Raw genomic sequence first — 16,480 nt, 5'->3', positions numbered from 1 at the left:
TTTTTTCTTTGGTTTACTTTACATAAATCTGTCTTTGCAAAAGGAAGGCACAGCCAGGCATAGTGAGTCATGCACTTTGGGAGGCAGGCTGACCACCTTAGGTCAGGAGTTCAAGACCAGTCTGGCCAACCTGGTGAAACAGTGTCTCTACTAAAATACAAACATTAGCCAGGCATGATGTCGGGTGCCTGTAATCCCAGCTACTTGGGAGGTTGAGAGGGGAGAATCACTTGAACCCGGGAAACAGTGGTTGCAGTGAGCCGAGATTGTGCCACTGTACTCCAGCCTTGGTGGCTTAGAGAGACTCTGTCTCAATAAAGCAAATTACGGCTCTTATCTTTTTTTACAGGTCAGAAAAATTGGGTAAAATGCAGGCTCTTCCACTTACTGGATGTTTGATAAAATAGTCTTCTTGGGCCAAAAACATTGGCATTACTAGTGACCTTGTTAGAAATTCAAAAGCTCAGACTTTATTCCAGATCTTCTGATAAATAAAAACTTGCATATCAACATCTTCAGTTTATTGTACATATTTAAATCTGAGAGGTACCTTCTAACTCAACATGTCTTTTTTTGTCTGAAAAATATACACATCTTATTCTTTATGATGTAAATACAGCACTCTGAAGGGTACATGTTGCTGTTTATGCCCTTAATTTTATACTTTGTTATCCAGAAAAGTATCATATACACTGGTGTTGTGGATCTTAAGCTGTTGTCTTTTCTCAGAGTTAGAGAATACATTAGAGAGTATGTTTGTGTTGAAAATTATTGGATAATTTTAATCCCTCCTATAAGTCAGAATCAATTCTTTTTACTCTCTTATTTCACTTTAATTCAAAGGATAAATTCAGCCCATGGTCACTTGGTAAATATATGCGTGTCTGTGTGTGTGTGTGTATGTGTATGTGTGTGTCTGTGTGTCTGAGTGCGTGTGTGTGTGCTTCAGGGGCTGCTGACATTTAGGGATGTGGCCATAGAATTCTCTCTGGAGGAGTGGCAATGCCTGGACACTGCTCAGCAGGATTTGTATAGGAAAGTGATGTTAGAGAACTACAGAAACCTGGTCTTCTTGGATGAGAATAACATTAATACACAATTCCTAATATACCCTAAAAGTTTCATTTCTCTTTTTTCGTAGAACAATTTTTGGTAATTTATGCTTTGCATAAATGAGTTTCTGATCCATATTTTCAAGGAAATCTTGAGGATTGGTCTGTGTAGAAAAGAATTTCTTCAAGATTTTCTTTTTTTTTTTTTTTTTCTTTTTTTTTTGAGACGGAGTCTCGCTCTGCCGCCCAGGCTGGAGTGCTGTGGCCAGATCTCAGCTCACTGCAAGCTCTGCCTCCCAGGTTCACGCCATTCTCCTGCCTCAGCCTCCCGAGTAGCTGGGACTACAGGCGCCCGCCACCTTGCCCGGCTAATTTTTTTGTATTTTTTAGTAGAGACGGGGTTTCACCGTGTTAGCCAGGATGGTCTCGATCTCCTGACCTCGTGATCCGCCCGTCTCAACCTCCCAAAGTGCTGGGATTACAGGCTTGAGCCACCGCGCCCGGCCTCTTCAAGATTTTTCATCTTGACCTGAACTTTCCACATTTCTGAGCTGATCTGTATCCCTCACTCAGATTAGTGGTAATTTCAGAAATCTAGTTACATAAAATATTGTTGCCCATATCATAAAATCTATTTGCCACCACCAATATTTGATTCATGAGTACTGGGTGGTAAAATTAAGTACCTACAAATTTAAAATATTTTCTAAATATTTATAAAAATTTTTTTGAGATGGGGTCTTGCTCTCTTGCCCAGGCTGAAGTTCAGTGGCATGATCTAAGCTCACTGCAACCTCCACCTCCCGGGTTCAAGCGATTCTTCTGCCTCTGCCACCTGAGTAGCTGGGACTACATGTGTGCACCACCATGCTTGGCTAATTTTTGTATTTTTGGTAGAGATGGGATTTCACTATATTGGCCCAGCTGGTTTTGAATTCATGACCTCATGATCCACCCGCCTCAGCCTCTGAAAGTGCTGGGATTACAGGCGTGAGGCACCACACCCAACTAGAACTTTCTTTCATTAATTAGTATTTTGGGGTTAAATTTCTAGGATATTCTATTACATCCTTTTGAATGAGCACAGTAGCAGATTAGTAATTGGAGAATATAAGAATGATACATGTTATTTATTTTTAATAAAACAGTTATTGTTCTCACTAACCCAGACCTGATCACCTGTCTGGAGTGAGGCAAAGAGCCCTGCAATATGAAGGGGCTTGAGATGGTAGCCAAACCCCCAGGTAGGTGAAAGTAAATAAAACAGATGACACCAATGAGCAGCCAAAGGTCAAAAAGAAAGCCAGTCCTTGAAATGTGATTTGAAAAGCTGTGTTCCAGAGCAAATAGTTTCCAGGAAACCTGAGGTTTTTTGTTTTTTTTGTTTTTGTTTTCTAATTTTTCTCTCACATAGGAGCATCTTCTGTCTTATGCTTTTAAATTCTCTAAGGATTCTACTTTTCCTTGGGTAACCTTCCCTGAAGTTTACAGTGAGAGCCAAAGTCCTCTTCACGGCATATATGAGACTGCACAATCTGACTGCTTTTACATTGTTTTAGGGAACATACCAATATCTGCATAAGTATGAGAGACTCTATGTTAAACTATTTTTTTATCCAGAGAAGTATCATCATTCTCTTTTTGCATCATATCTGAAATGTGTGAGTGTAGTGGTTTCTGTTTCATTGGATTTTTGGTTAACTTTTCTGCATATTCCATACTGTTTTATTACTGTCTTCTTAATGTATGATGTTCCTCTGCTTTGTTCTTTTCCTCAATATTGCTTTGGCTATCCAAAGTTGATTGTAGTTTTGTAAATTTTAAAATTTTATTTTCCATTACTGTGAAAAAATGTCACTGGAATGTTGATAGGAAGTTTATTAAATCCATAGATTACTTTAGATAATATGGCACTTTAACAATATTTATTCTTTTGATTAATAGACATAAAATATTTTAAAATTTATTTGTGTTTTCTCTAGTTTCTTTCATTGATATTTTACATGTTTAATTGCACAGATTTCTTACCTCCTTGCTTAAATTTGTTCTCAGAAATTTATTATTTTAATGCCATTATAAATAAGATTTTTTTCTGTTGTATTAGATAGTTTAAGGGTATGGAATCATAACTTGTATGTTAATTTTATAATTGCTAATTTATTAACTGTATTAGTTTAGATAAGTTGCATATTTTTGGGACAGAGGCTCACTCTGTCATGCAGTGGTGTGATCTCAGTTTACTGCAACCTCTGCCTAATCCCTCACCCTGGGCTCAAGTGATTCTCTCATCTCAGCCTCCCAAGTAGCTGGGATTACAGGTGTGCACCACCACACCCAGCTAGTTTTTGTATTTTCTGTAGAGATGGGGTTTCACCACGTTGGGCAGGCTGGTCTCAAACTCCTGACCTCAAATGATCCACCCACCTTGGCCTCCCAAAGTGCTGGGTTTACTGGCATGAGTCACTGCACCTGGCAGTTTAGACAAATTTTAATGTACTGTTTTTGTTTTTTTAGTATAAGATCATATCCACAAACAGCAACTTTTTGCTTGTCTTCAGTTTCAATTTTTTTTTTTTTTTTTTAATGACAGAGTCTCGCTCTGTCACACAGGCTGGAGTGCAGTGGTGTGATCTCGGCTCACTGTAACCTCCACCTCCCCAGCTCTAAGGAATTCTCCTGCCTCAGCCTCCCAAGTAGCTGGGATTACAGGCGCATGCCACCACACCCGGCTAATTTTGTATTTTTAGTAGAGATGGGGTTTTACCATGTTGGCCAGGCTGGTCTCAAACTCCTGACCTCAGGTGATCCACCTGTCTTGGTCTTCCAAAGTTTTGGGATTACTGGCATGAGCCACAATGCCCAGGCTCAATGGCTTTTTAAAAATGCTTTTGACTAATTCTTCTGCTGCACAGTTCTAGTCCTAATGTTAAAACAGAAGCATTGACAATGGACACAATACAGTTTTGTATTGGTTTCTGTGAATTTAAAGAATCAACTCCTCAAGCTTTTATAAACTGGTTCCAGGAGGTAAATATCTTCTTTTGTTGGGTCCTCAGAGTGATAGAATGTTCTCTGAATTTGTAGTGGAGGAGTTATAGCTTGGTCACAAGGCTGCTGGGTCTGCAGTAGAGTCCACCTTTTGTTGGGAGCAAGTCCCCCAAAATCTGGCCATAAACTGGCCCCAAAACTGGCCATAAATAAAATCTCTGCAGCACTGCGATATGTCCATAATGACCCTAACGCCCAAGCTGGGAGGTTCTGGGTTTACAGAAATGAGGGGAAGGAACACCTGGCCCGCCCAGGGTGGAAAACCACTTAAAGGCATTCTCAAACTACAAACAGTAGCATGAGCAAACTGTGTCTTAAGGGCATGTTCCTGCTGCAATTAACTAGCCCAAACTATTCATTTAATTTGGCCCATCCCTTCGTTTCCCTTAAAGGATACTTTTAGTTAATTTAGTATCTGTAGAACCTAAGCCAGCGCTCAGCAAGTTCTCCCAGGAGAAGGCCATATTCAGTTCAAGTGCCAAGATCGTGAAGCCCAGTAGTGAAAAGCTGGACGAGTTGGAGTAAGGCATCTCCCATGTTCTTCTGGAGCTGGAGATGAACTTGGACAATGCTAACGGCTGGTTTGCTGTTAATAAATATGTGGGTAAATCTCTGTTTGGGGCTCTCAGCTCTGAAGGCTGTGAGACCCCTGATTCCCCACTTCACACCTCTATATTTGTGTGTATGTGTCTTTAATTCCTCTAGCGCCACTGAGTTAGGGTCTCCCTGATCAAGCTTGTCTCGGCAACCTTTAGCTGTCTTGTTACAAGAGGCTTGAGCAATTGAAATTCCCATTTTATTTTTGGAAAGATTGAATATTTTTCAGGACTTTGATCTGTAGAGCAGACTCTAGGACAGGTGCCTACAGTTGGCTTCATACATAATGGTCCTTATATCAGGATATAAATGAGCATGGCTTTCACTGAGTACCAGAGAGGATTTTCACAGGTCACCGTGGGTTTCTATGTAGGAAAAACTGGTCATGAACTGTGGCTTATGGAGTTGGAACTGAGTCATTGAACTATTTCAGGGGCCATAGTAAAGGCCAAGGTTTGCAGACCTGCCTGCATTTCTATAAATGGGTGTCTTCCTCTAGGTCTCTGGAAGGTCAGGACCTCTCCCAGACTGTGAGTAGGAGGAGTTTGGGATGGCTACAGAGTAATTTCAGAATTCTCAGTGGGACCAAGTTGGGTGGGCCATTTCTTGGTCTGTAACCAAGAACAGGGGTCCTGTAGTTTCCCACTTGAATGAAGACCTGCCCTCTGAAAAGGAACACTCCTCAATCTTAGGCCTTAGCAGAGTTTCACAGCTTCCCCACCTGGATCTCATAGCTCTCTTAAAAGCACTTATTTTGAAGAGGGGGTCTTGTTACATAACTCATACCAGTCTTGAAATCCTGGCCTGAAACAGTTCCCCAACCTCAATATGCCAGGTAGCTGTCATTAGAAGTGTGAGTCGTGATGCCTAGTTCTCATAAAGGCAGGTAAGGGATGACTGACAAATTCTTTTGCTGTGGATGGGGATAAGCAAATACTGCATCTTTCATTTATTTATCTTACTGATATTACTCTCTCTATACATTTTTACTTTCTATTTTTCATTTCAAACATCTGTAATTTTAGATTCAGACACGTAGGACAGTATGCTAGAATTTACATGTTATGCCTGAAGTAAATTAGATAATTGGTAGACACTCCATATTTATTTCTTTATTTAATTATACTATACTTTTAAGTTCTAGGGTACATGTGCACAATGTGCAGGTTTGTTACGTAGGTATACATGTACCATGTTGACTTGCTGCACCCATCAACTTGTCATTTACATTAGGTATTTCTCCTAACACTATCCCTCCCCCATCCCTCCACCACCACCCCAAATAGGCCCCCCTGGTGGTGTGAATGTTGCCGCCCTCCCTGTGTTCCCATGTGGTTCCTCATTGTTTCCACTCCAACTTATGAGTGAGAACACGTGGTGTTTCCCGGTTTTCTATCACTTAGTGATAGTTTGCCTGAGATGAATGGTTTCCATGTTTCATCCATGTCATGAACACTCAATCCTTTTTTATGGCCTGCCATGGCAATTCCATGGTGTATATGTGCCCACATTTTCTTTAATCAAGTCTAGTAATTGATGGGACATTGGGTTGGTACCCAATCCTTTGCTATTGTGAATATGCCTCAATAAAATACACTAGATGCATGTGTCCTTTAATAAGGCAGTATGATTTAATAATCCCTTATGGGTAATAGTACCAAGTAGTGAGATTGCCCTGGGATCCAAATAGTATTTTAGTTCTAAAGATCCTTTTAAGGAAATCGCCCACCACTGTCTTCCATGGTGGTTGAAGTTAGTTTACACTCCCCACCAACAGTGTAAACATTCCCTAAGTTTCTCCCACATCCCTCCCAGCATATTGTTGTTTCCTGGACTTTTTAATGAGATTGGCCATTCTAACTGTCATGAGACGGTATCTCATTGTGGGTTTGATTTGCATTTTGCTGAAATGAACCCCTAGTGATGGATGAGCATTTTTTCCCATGTGTCCCTGTTGGGCTGCATGAAATGATCTTCTTTTTGAGAGAGTGTTGTTCAAATCCTTTGCCCAACTTTTGATGGGGTGGTTTGTTTTTTTCTTGTAAATTTAAGTTCTTTGTAGATCCTGGATACTAGCCTTTGGATAGATTGCAAAAATTTTCTCCCATTCTGTAGGTTGCCTGTTCACTCTGCTGATAGTTTCTTTTGCTGTGTAGAAGCTCTTTAGTTTAATTAGATCCCATTTGTCTATTTTGGCTTTTGTTGCTACTGTTTTGATGTTTTAGTCATGAAGTCTTTGCCCATGCCTATGTCCTGAATGGCATTGCCTAGGTTTTCTTCTAGGGTTTTAGGGTTTTAGGTCTAACATTTAAGTCTTTAATCCATCATGAGTTAATTTTTGTGTAAGGTGTAAGGAAGGATCCCGTTTCAGCTTTCTACATATGGCTAGCCAGTTTTCCAGCACCATTTATTAAATTGAGAATCCTTTCCCCATTGCTTGTTTTTGTCAGGTTTGTCAAAGATCTGATGGCTGTAGATGTGTGGTATTATTTCTGAGGACTCAGTTCCGTTCCATTGGTCTATATCTCTGTTTTGGTACCAGCACCATGCTGTTTTGGTTACTGTAGCCTTGTAGTACAGTTTGAAGTCAGGTAATGTGATGCCTCCAGCTTTGTTCTTTTGGCTTAGGATTATCTTGGTTATATGGGCTCTTCTTTGGTTCCATATGAAATTTAAAGTAGTTTTTTTTCCAATTCTGTGAAGAAAATCAACAGCAGCATGATGGGGACAGCGTTGAACCCACAAACTACCCTGGACAGCATGGCCACCTCCATGACACCGACTCCTCCCATTCATGAGCATGGAACTTCTCCCACCTGCTTGTGTCCTCTTCCACCTCGTTGAGCAGTAGGTTGTAGCCCTCCCTGAAGAGGTCCCCAACATCCCCTGTAAGTTGGATTCCTAGGCATTTTATTCCCTTTGTAATAATTGCAAATGGGAGTTCACCCATGACCTGGCTCTCTGTTCATCTGTTCTTGGTGTATAGATGGAGTTTCACTCTTGTTGCCCAGGCTGAACTGTAGTAGCGTGATCTTGGCTCACTACAACCTCCTTGTCCCTGGTTCAAGCAGTTCTCCTGCCTCAGATTCCTGAGTAGCTGGGATTACAGGCATTTTACGTATATGTTAGACTTTTGATGTGTTTATAAATCAAGAAGAAATCTAGGTTGCTTCAGTCTTTTGGCTTTTTTGAATACTGGTACAACAGACATGGATATTCAAATATGTCTTTTAGGTCTTGTGTTGTATAGTTTGGATATAGATTTATAAATCGGATTGCTGTATTTCATGATAATTCCATTTATAATTATTTGAGAAACATAACATTTTTAAATTAATGCATTCTTGTTTTCTACCAACAATCAAGAGAGGTTTCATTTTCATTGCATTATAAACAGATTTGTTGTTTTAAAAAAATTTATAGTGGCCATTGTAATGAGTGTGAGATGATTTCATTTTTTATTTGTGTTTCTCTACAAATTATTAATATTGCATATCATTTCAAATGCTTTCTTCCATTTGTATATATTTTTATTTAATTAAATTAATTAATTAATTAATTTTTGAGATGGAGTCTTGCTCTGTCACCCAGGCTGGAGTGCAGTGGCGCGATCTCAGCTCACTGCAAGCTCCGCCTCCTGGGTTCACATCATTCTCCTGCCTCAGCCTCCCATGTAGCTGGGACTACAGGCGCCCGCCGCCATGCCCAGCTAATTTTTTTGTGTTTTTAGTAGAAACGGAGTTTCACCATGTTAGCGAGGATGGTCTCGATCTCCTGACCTTGTGATCTGCCCACCTCAGCCTCCCAAAGTGCTAGGATTACAGATGTGAGCCACCCCGCCCAGCCTTTTTTTTTTTTTTTGAGGCAGGATCTCACTCTGTCACCTAGACTGGAATGCAGTGGCAGAATCTTGGCTCACTGCAACCTCTGCCTCCTGGGTTCAAGTGATATTCATGCCTCACCCTCCCAAGTAGCTGTGACTACAGGAGCCTGCCACCACACCAGGCCAACTTAACATATTTTTAGTAGATATGGGGTTTCATCATGTTGGCCAGGCTGGTCTTGAACTCCTGACCTCAAGTAATCCACCTGCCTTGGCCTCCCAAAGTGCTGGGATTACAGGCATGAGCCACCATGCCCTGCTGTATGTCTTTTTTGATGAAAGTTTAGTTCAATTATTTGTGCTGTTCTAAATCAAGTCATTCAACTTTATTGTTCTAAGAGTTGTTTATGTAGTCTGAATATTAACTTCTGTATCACATTCAATTTGCAAGTATTTTCACCTGTTTTTTAGCAGGCATTTTTACTCTATTGAATGTTTTTTTTAATGTGCATAAAGTTGCAAGTATAGTGTAGTTAAGCTTTTCTGTTCTTCTTTTTGTTGCTTATGCATTTGATGTTGTATCTAAGAAAATGGTGCCAAAATCCGTGTCATGTTTTTTTTTTGTTTTGTTCTAACAGGTTTGTTAGATTTTTTTATGTCTAAGTATTTTATTGAAAATATTTTTTGTATATGGTTCAAAGAAATGATCCAATTTTATTTTATCAGTGTGTGTTATCTGCCTTTGTGTCAATACCATACTGTTTTCATTATTGTACCTTAATATGTCTTTTGAAATCAGGAAGTATAATGCTTCTTTGTGTTTTTTCATGGGTATTTGGCTAGTTATATTTTATAATCAAATTTAAAAATTTTCAACATTATTTCTGTAATAAAACTGTGCTATTGGGATTCTTATAGAGATTATATTGAATTTGTTCACTGTAGGTTTTGCTGACATCTTAACAAAATTAAATTTTTGACCCTTGAGCAAGAATATGTTGAAGAGTGTGTTTTATTTTTATTTCATTGTATTTTTTTTTAGAGACAGGGTCTTCCTATATCGCCCATGGTAGTTTTGAATTCCTAGGCTCAAGGAATGCTTCTGCTGCAGCCTTCCAAAATGTTAGTATTACAGGCGTAAGCCACTGCACTGGGCCTGTGTGTTTTATTTTTATGTATCCTTGAATTTGCCAGTTTTTCTTTTAATTCCTAATTTCATTCCGTTTTGGTCAGATAACATACAGTGTGTGATTTTGGTCTTTTAAAATTTATTCATTTTTGTCATTTTGAGACAGGATCATACTCTGTCACCCATGCTAAAGTATAGTGGTATAATTTTGGGTCACTGCAGCCTCAGTCTCCTTGACTCAAGTAATCTTTTCATTTCAGCCTGGTGAGTAGCTGAGACTACAGAGATGCACTACCATGCCTGGCTAATTTTTAAAATTATTTTTAGTGACAGAGTCTCACTATGTTACTGACACTATGTTACTGACTTATACTTGTGGTCACAAGTGATCCTCTCACTTTTGTCTTCCAAATTGTTGAAATTATATATATCAGCCCCTATACCCAGCTGGTATTCTTTAATAAGACTTGTTATGTGTTCTAACAGAATAAATCAGGTGCAAATAAGAATATTGTGTATTATTTTGCTTTTAACTGGAAAATATTGTACATGTCTGTTAAGCCTAGTTGGTCTATGGTATGGTTTGGATGTCCATGTTCTGCAAACCTCATGCTGCAACGTAAGCCTCAATGTTGGATGTGGAACCTGATAGGAGGTGTTTGTGTCATGGGGCAAATTCCTCACAAATGCCTTGGCACCATCCTTTTGATAATCAGAAAGTTTACTATCCATTAATTCAAATGAGAGCTGGTTCATTGAAAGAAACTGGCTTCTTCACCTCATACTTGCTCTGTCTCTTACCCTGTAATATGTCTAATTATTCTTTGCCTTCCACCATGATTGTAAGTTTCCTGAGACCCTCACCAAAAGCAGATGCTTTCACACCCTTCTTGTACAGTCTGTGGAACTTTGAACCAAATAAACCTTTTTTCTTCATGAGTTATTCACTCCCAGATGTTCCTCTATATGCAAAATAGTTAATACAGTATATAATATTGTCTGTTTTCTGTTCAATTATTGATCTTTAATCTGAATTTTTGCTTTGTTATTGCAAACAGGGTCTTGATGTCTACAATTACATGCCTATGTGTTTCTTACGTCACCTTTGTCAAAATTTGCTTTGTATATTTTAGGTCCTTGATGTCACATATACATATACATGTAAATAGATATGACAATTATAGATTTCTGATAAATCAACCCATTTGACCATTATATAATATTGTGTTTGTCTTATTCTAGTACCTGACTTAAAGTATATTATATCCAATATAGTTATTACCACCTCACCCAATTGTGGTTACTACTAGCATGGAATATGGATTCTTTCCATTCTGTTGCTTTCAGCCTATTTGGCTCAATGATAAAATGAGTCTCTTATAGACAGCATATTGTATGCATTTTTACTTAAGCCACTCAGGCATCTTATATATTTTTTATGAATTTATTTATTTTTGAGATAGAGTATCACTCTGTCCATGAGGCTGGTTTGCAGTGGTGTAATCACAGTTCACTGCAACCTCAACCTCCCAAACTCAAATATAATATCAGCTTCTCAAGTAGCTGGGTTGCAAATATGTACCATCATGCCCAAAATTATATATATATTTTTTTGTAGAACAAGGTTTTGCCATGTTGTCCAGGTTGGTCTCAAACTCTTGGGTTAAAGTGATCAGCATCCCCGGCCTCTCAAAGTCCTAGAATTACATTTTTTTAGTAGTTTAATTAATTTATATTTAAAATGATTGCTTAAAGATATGAAGTAACTATTACCAGTTTCATTGCTACTGGTTTTTAAATTTTTTTATTTTGTTTTATGTTCTGGGATACATGTGCAGAACGTGCAGGTTTGTTACATAGGTAAACTTGTGCCATGGTGGTTTGGTGCGCCTATCAACTCATCACCTACGTATTAAGCCCTACATGCAGTAGGTATTTATCCTGATGCTCACCTTCCCCCCACAAAACAGGCCCCAGTGTGTGTTGTTCACCTCTATGTGTCCATGTGTTCTTATTGTTCAGCTCCCCCTTATAAGTGAAAACATGTGGTGTTTGGTTTTCTGTTCCAGTGTTACTTTGCTGAGGATAATGGCTTCCAGCTCCATCCCTGTCTTTGCAAAGTACATGATCTTATTCATTTTTGTGGCTGCATAGCATTTCATGGTGCATATGTACCACATTTTCTTTATCCAGCCTATCATTGATGGTCTTGTGAGTCAATTCCATGACTTTGCTATTGTGCATAGTGCTGTGGTGAACATACACACCCATGAATCTTTAAAATAGAATGATTCATATTCTTTTGGGTATATACCCAGTAATGTGATTGCTGGGTCAAATGGTATTTCTGGTTCTAGGGATTTGAGGAATCACCATACCATCTTCCATAATGGTCAAACTCATTTACATTTCCACCAACAGTGAAAAAGCATTTTTATTTCTTCACACTCTCACCAGCATCTGTTGTTTTTTTGGCCCTTTAATAAACACTGTTCTGACTGCCATGAAATGGTATCCCATTGTGGTTTTGATTTGCGTTTCTCTAATTGTCACTGAAGTTTAGCTTTTGTTTGTTTGTTGGCCACCTGAATGTCTTCTTTTGAGAAGTTCCTGTTCGTGTTCTTTGCCCACTTTTTAATGGGGTTGTTCATTCTGTTCTTGTTAATTAGTTTAAGCTCCTTGTAGACTGTGGATATTAACTTTTGTCAGATGGATATATTGCAAATTTATTCCCATTTTTTAGGTTGCCTGTTCACTCTAATGATAGTTTCTTTTGCTGTTCAGAAGCTCTTTAGTTTAATTACATCCCAGTTGTCAATTTTTGCTTTTGTTGCCATTGCTTTTGACATTTTCATCATGAAATCTTTGCATGTGCCAATGTTCTAAATGGTATTGCCTAGGTTTTCTTCTAGGGTTTTTACAGTTCTGGGTTTCACATTTAAGTCTTTAATCCATCCTGAGTTAATTTTTGTATAGCTATAAGGAAGGGGTCCAGTTTTCAATTTTTTGCATATGGTTAGCCAGTTTTCCCAGCACCATTTATTATTTATTTATTTATTTTGAGATGGAGGGTCACTCTGTCACCCAGGCTGGAGTACAGTGGTGCAAGCTCAGCTCACTGCAACCTCTGCCACCTGGGTTCAAGCAATTCTCCTGCCTCAGTCTCCCAAGTAGCTGGGACTAGAGGTACATGCCACCACACCCGGCTAATTTTTTTTTTTTGAGATGGAGTCTCGCTCTGTCCCCCAGGCTGGAGTGCAATGGGGCAATCTGGGCTCACTGCAACCTCCGCCTCCCAGGTTCTAGCGATTCTCCTGCCTTAGTGTCATGAATAGCTGGGATTACAGGTGCCTGCCATGTCATTTAGCTAATTTTTGTATTTTTAGTAAAGACAAGGTTTCACCATGTCGGGCAGGCTGGTCTTGAACTCCTGACTTCAGGTAATCCACTCACCTCAGTCTCCCAAAATGCTGGGATTATAGGCTTGAGCCATGATGCTAGCTCTCAGCTAATTTTTGTATTTTCAGTAGAGATGGGGTTTCACCATACTGGTCAGGCTGTTCTTGAACTCCTGACCTCAGGCGATACACCGCACCTGGTCCCCAGCACCATGTATTAAATAGGGAATCCTTTCCCTGTTGCTTGTTTTTGTTAGTTTTTTTTTTTTTTTTTAAGATCAGATGGTTGTAGACATGCAGTCTTATTTCTGAGTTCTCTGTTCTATTCCATTGGTCTCTGTGTCTGTTTTTATACCAGTACCTGGCTGTTTTGGTTACTACAGCCTTGTAATATGGCTTGAAGTCAGATATCATGATGTCTCCAGCTTTGTTCTTTTTGGCTGGGATTATCTTGGCTATATGAGGTCTCTTGGGATTCCATACAAATTCTTAAATAGTTTTTTCTAATTCTGTGAATAATGTCAATAGTAGTTTAGTTGGAATAGCATTGAATCTATAAATTACATTGGGCAGGATGGCCATTTTCACAATATTGATTCTATCCATGAGCATGGAATGTTTTTCCATTTGTTTATGTCCTCTGATTTCCTTGAGTGGTGGTTTGTAGTTCTTCTTGAAGAGGTCCTTCACTTCCCATGTTAGCTGCATTCCTATTACTAGGTATTTTATTCTCTTTGTAGCAATTGTGAATGGGATTTCATTCATAATTTGGCTATCTGCTTGTCTATTGTTGGTGTATTGAAATGCTTGTGATTTTTGCACATTGATTTTATATCCTGAAACTGCTGAAGTTGCTTATCAGCTAAAGAAGCTTTTGGGCTGAGACAGTGGGACTTTCTGAGTATAGGATTATGTCATCTGCAAACAGAGAAAATTTGACTTCCTCTCTTCCTATTTGAATACCTTTTATTTATTTATCTTGCCTAATTTCCCTGGGCAGAACTTCCAAAACTATGTTAAATAGGAGTGTTGAGAGAAGGTATTCTTGTCTTGTACCAGTTTTCAAGCTTTTGCCCTTTTAGTATGATATTAGCTGTGGGTTTGTCATAAATGGCTCTTATTATTTTGAGGTATGTTCCATGAATACCTAGTTTATTGAGAGTTTTCTTTTTTTTTTTTTTAACATGAAGGGATGTTGAATTTGATTGAATGCCTATTCTGCATCTATTGAAATAATCATGTGGTTTTTTCCTTTAGATCTGTTTATGTGATGAATTACAGTTTTTTGATTTGTGTATGTTGAACCAGTCTTGATTCCCAGGGATGAAGCCCACCTGATCATGGTGGATAAGCTTTTTGATGTGCTGCTGGATTTGGTTTGCCAGTATTTTATAGAGAATTTTTGCATTGACGTTTTTCGGGAATATTGGCTTGAAGTTTTATTGTTGTTGTTGTTATATCTCTGCCAGGTTTTGGTATCAGGATGATGCTGCCTCATAGAATGAGTTAAGGAGAAGTCCCTCTTTTTCTATCATTTGGAATAGCTTCAGAAGAAATAATACCAGCTTCTCTTTGTCCCTCTAGTAGAATTCAGCTGTAAATCCATCTGGTCCTGGGCTTTTCTTGGTGGATAGGCTAATTATTACTGCCTCAATTTCAGAACTTGTTATTGGTTTATTCAGGAATTCAGCTTCTTTTTGGTTCAGTCTTGAAAGGGTAGATGTGTCCAGGATTTTATCTGTTTTTTCTAGATTTTCCAGTTTATGTGCATAGAGGTGTTTATAGTACCTGCTGATGGTTTTTTGTATTTCTGTGGGGGTCAGTGATGATATTTCCTTTATTATTTTTTATTGTGTCTATTTTTTTCTTCTCTATTTTCTTTTTTATTAGTATAGCTAGCAGTCCATCTATTTTATTAATTTTGTCAAAAAACCAGCTCCTGGATTTATTGACTTTTTGAAGAGTTTTCTTGTGTCTCTCATTCCTTCAGTTTCACTCTGATCTTGGTTATTTCTTGTCTTCTGCTGACTTTGGGGTTTGTTTGCTCTTGGTGCTCTCATTCTTTTAATTGTGATGTTAGGGTATCAACTTAAGATCTTTCTAGCTTTTTGATGTGGGTATTTAGTGTTACAAATGTCCCCCTTAACACTGCTTTAGCTGCATCCCAGATATTCTGGTATGTTGTCTCTTTGTTGTCATTGGTTTCAAAGAATTTCTTGATTTCTGCTTTAATTTAATTATTTACCTAGAAGTCATTCAGGAGCAGTTGTTCAATTTCCATGTAATTGTGTGGTTTTAAGTGAGTTTCTTGCTTTTTAGTTCTAATTTGATTGCACTGTGGCCTGAGAGACTTTGTTATAATTTTATTTCTTTTGCATTTGCTGAGGAGTGTTTTACTTTCAGTTTTGTCATCAGTTTTAGAGTAAGTGCCATGTGGCACTTAGAAGAATGTGTACTGTGTTGGTTTTAGCTGGAGAGTTCTGTAGATATCTATCAGGTCCACTTGACCCAGAGTTCAGTTTAAGTCCTAAGTAGACTTGTTAGTTTTCTGTCTCAGTGATCTGTCTAGTATTGACAGTGGATCTTAAAGTCTCCCACTATTATTTTGTGGGACTCTAAGTCTCTTTTAAGGTATCTAAGAATGTGTTTTATGAATCTGGGTGCTCTTTGAATTGATCCCTTTACCATGATGTAATGCCCTTCTTTGTCCTTTTTGATCTTTACTGGTTTAAAGTCTGTTTTGTCAGAAACTATTATTACAACCTTTGGTTTTTTCTGCTTTCATTTGTTTGGTAAATTTCCCCCATTCCTTTATTTTGAGCCTACATGTGTCTTTGCATGTAAGATGAGTCTTTTAAATACAGCAGACAAATAAGTCTTGACTCTTTATCCAGCTTGCCATTCTGTGTCTTTAAATTGAGGCATTTAGCCCATTTACATGTTAGGTTAATATTGTTGTGTGTAAATTTGATCCTTTCCTCATAGTGCTAGCTGGGTGTTTTGCAGACTTGTTGATGTAGTTGTTTGAAAATGTCATTGGTGTTCATACTTCAGTGTGTTTTTGCAGTGTCTGATAATAGTTTTTCATTTCCATATTTAGTGATTTTTTTCAGGAGCTCTTGCAAGGTGAGCCTGATGATGATGACTTCCTTCAGCATTTGCTTGTCTGAAAAATATTTTACTTCTCTTTCACATATAAAGTTTAGTTTTGGTGGATATAAAATTCTGGGTTGGAAATTATTTTCTATAAGAATGTTGAATATTGGCCTTCTATCTTTTCTGGCTTGTAGAGTTTCTGCTTGAAGTTCCACTGTTAGTCTGATGAGCTTCTCTTTGTAGATTACCTGGCCTTTCTCTCTGGCTGCCCTTATCATTTTTTCCTGAATTTCTTTATTATTATTATTATTATTATTATTATTATTATTATTATTAT

The 16,480-nt window shown here is 38.3% G+C and overlaps 1 pseudogene; it reads left to right on the top strand.

The window, feature by feature from the left end:
- The first annotated feature begins 949 nt into the window (after positions 1–949).
- Positions 950–16,480, top strand: part of LOC108524515 (zinc finger protein 85-like) — a 52,022-nt pseudogene continuing 36,491 nt past the window's right edge.

This window comes from Rhinopithecus bieti, unplaced genomic scaffold (assembly GCF_001698545.2).
Source record: "Rhinopithecus bieti isolate Rb0 unplaced genomic scaffold, ASM169854v2 scaffold_83718, whole genome shotgun sequence".
Taxonomy (NCBI): domain Eukaryota; kingdom Metazoa; phylum Chordata; class Mammalia; order Primates; family Cercopithecidae; genus Rhinopithecus; species Rhinopithecus bieti.
The sequence above is the reverse complement of the archived record's forward strand: the minus strand, read 5'-3'. Positions and strand labels throughout refer to the sequence as shown.